We start from the raw sequence: 3,203 nt of genomic DNA on the forward strand, positions 1-3,203 counted from the left end.
GGCAAATATTTTAAAATACAGTCCTTACAAATTACAAATTCACTTCACTCCTCAGATCTCAGGCCAACAACAGCTAAGAGAAAGAAAAAAACAAATAAATCCTTGCCCCCACTCACCCTTTCACCACCTTCATGATTCTGTTCCTCTCAGAAAAAACTTAAGAGAACTGGTGAACTTTGCAGTGTGCCAGAGAAACCGGTGCACATGAGCTATTTTACATCAAAGAGAGAAATGCCTTCTGAAGTGCCAAGAGCTCCCTCGCTATTACACCAAAAAAGTGCCAGTTCACCTTTTCTGCTGGATGAAATACCATGGAGAGAGAAGAGCTGGTGTCCAATATGGGCAGGCATGGGTCATTAAAGACTCCATGGAGTGGAAAAAAAAACAACTTTCAACTCCTTTTGGAAATAGCCCATCCTGGTGCACAAAGGCAATATACTTGCAGGGCAGTAGTTGGCATGTGCCAAATTCAGCCCTGGACCTACTTCAGTTTCTGAGATGGCTTAATAAGTAGTTTCAAGTGAAGTGCATCACAGCAATGTAATTCCCAAGATGACAAAGGCACAGGAGGTACGTCCACTGCAAAACTGGAGCAACCTTAGAAGGAAAAAAACTTAAAAAGAGATTTTTAATAAGATTTCCTACAAGTATCTAGAAAGCTAACTGGATTAGTTATGTTCACAGTTCTAATATTCTCAACTTAAATGACAGTGAAAAGGCTTATTGCTTCTTTCACTTCTATAATCTACCACTGTGAGCCACCTTCAGTCTCTGCTAGCCTTCAGTTTTGAGCCAGCTGCTACGCGAGCAGATTCCTGAAAACGTCTAGCTTCTTGGCTTCCAAAGGACTGAAGTAGCCACCTCCTCTTGGCTTGCTTTCTCTGCAAGCGGTAACGATTCCTTTTGTACCTTTTTAAGTCTGTGACATGAAACAAAGAGGCTTTAGGCAGCCATTTGGGCTCTTTTAGCACTTTGGGAGCATGCCCATCTTATCTTTTCCTCTCAGAAATGCCCCACAGGGTGAGACCGATGTGGCTGTTGCAGAAGTTGCTTAGGGAGAGCATGTGAAACGAGCCACTATCTGAGGTCCAATCCTCATGCTCCTTCTGCATCCTGCTATTAGATTTCGGATGTCAGAGGGAATATCGCTGCCTATTCCCAATAGTATCTGGTTTGCACCTTTTATCCAGTAATTTGTCTAAACCGTTTTGAACCTCTCGATGTGTTCTGACTTCACACTTTCTTGCAACAGCAAGTTGTAGAAGTTTATCACAGGCTTTGAAGAAAGGCAGTTTTAAAAACCTGTTTTAAATTACATCCTATCAGTTTCAATGCATGTTCTCTGATCTAGTAATGTAGGATTTGGTAAACAAGTTTAGCACTCATCTTCTGCACTGCTTTCTTGATGTTGTAAATCAGCTTCATCCCTTCTCAGCGTTCTTTCCAAACTGAAGTGAGACCATAAGCCTGCTATTACTTCCCCATAACAATTTTAGACGTCCTTTTCCATATCTATAACTCCCCCTCCTCCCCCTTTTTTTTTTTAAAGAAAAAACTACACTTTTCTTGAGATGTGGAGACCAATTGTACATAATACTCAAGATGTGGAGGCACGAAGATTTTCTACACTGGCAAAATGTCATCTTTGGTCATGTTCTCAGTACTCTTCCTGATCTGGGCAATTTGGGCTGCAGCTGAACACTGAGCCAATGATGACAAAGAACTGCTAACTCAGCATGGCTTGGATTATTCTGAAGCACCACAGAGTTGTTTTGGAGATGCCCAAATTAACTCCAGACAAGAGACTAGATCACACAACAACACAGGATAATGCCACGCAGAGATACTTGCCTAAGCCCTGGAAGATTTGTAACTACATTCACGCAATGCAGAGAGTGCGCCTAGGTTTGGCAGTACCTTTGCCAGCTAGGGTGCCTACAATCACAACGCATGGGGTAAAATGGGCAGCCCAACAGTCCCTCCTGTGCATCTGAAATGTCTTCAGAATGCTACCTCTCTTTTGGTGAGTTGTCTCCTCTCCCGCCAAGGCACCCTGAGCTCTGCATCCGATGTGAAGAACATCTGAAGTCCATGTACTATAGAGTTAATAATTACCAATAAAATCAGTGACTAACAAATTGTCCCCAATTTAAAGCTTGTTTTCAGTCACTGAGAAAATTTATCAGTACCCCATCTGAAGGGCAAGGCATAGCTGTTATGTGACAGAGGAGGATGAAAAGTACGAACTGCTTCCTCTTCACCCAGTACTGCACGTCTTCTCCCTCCCTACGTATGCCACTGATGCACCTCAAAAAATATTTATGAGTTCTCATTCAAATACTTCAGCTGATAAATTTAATATCACATTCCCTAGGGTAAGCAAAAAATAAAATATTGCATTGGCCTTCGCACATGTGGAGATTATATTACTTTACAATGAAACCCAGCAAGCTGCACATTACAGTTTTTACCACAATCTCCTCGGTAGGAATGTTTCAAATACATTGCATATGTGTGAATACAATATAAGCATACTGAAACGCTTTGAACACTGTAATACATCAGACACTTGGGGCAGCGGGGAAAAAAAAGAAAAAGCCTTCACCTATCTTGGCTCTTATCTTAAGTCTATACTGTCCTTTAAATGTTTAATTTGACACTGGAGTCCTCTAGTCTCATAGATGGTGCTACTCACAACGTGCAAAGTGAACTTCCAAACAACTTATCATACCCCCCAAACCTCTGCAAGTCTGTACCTTGTTCATGAAATACCTCCGTGAAAGAAAGCAGACGAGAGCGCTTGCTCCGTGTGGTACAGCTCCGAGAAAAACAGATTAAAGCAGTCGCAGCTGTACAACAAAGCCCTTTGGTTTACGCAAACACATTTCTACACGCCGTAAAAGCCTAAACATCTGACTGACTTGGATTTTACAAGGCTACGATACGGGAAAATACGCACAGAAATCGACAATATTCAAAGGCATTAAAGACTTTCATTTCACATTTGTTTCCTACGTCGCCAGCTCGCCGGGATCCCCGCAGCACCTGCTCCCATAACTCCAGCCCCGGGCAGCCAGGCTCCTCGCAGCCCCGCTCCCTCTTTTCGCCTTCCCGCCGCCCTTCAGCTGCAGCACGGCTGCCACCTCCTGCCTGCCCGGGGAAGCGCTGCCGCCAGCGGCAGGCCGCGGCGGAGGGCGGCCGGG

The sequence above is a fragment of the Haliaeetus leucocephalus genome, unplaced genomic scaffold (genome assembly GCF_000737465.1).
Source record: "Haliaeetus leucocephalus isolate CR32 unplaced genomic scaffold, Haliaeetus_leucocephalus-4.0 Scaffold450, whole genome shotgun sequence".
NCBI classification, from domain to species: Eukaryota; Metazoa; Chordata; class Aves; order Accipitriformes; family Accipitridae; genus Haliaeetus; species Haliaeetus leucocephalus.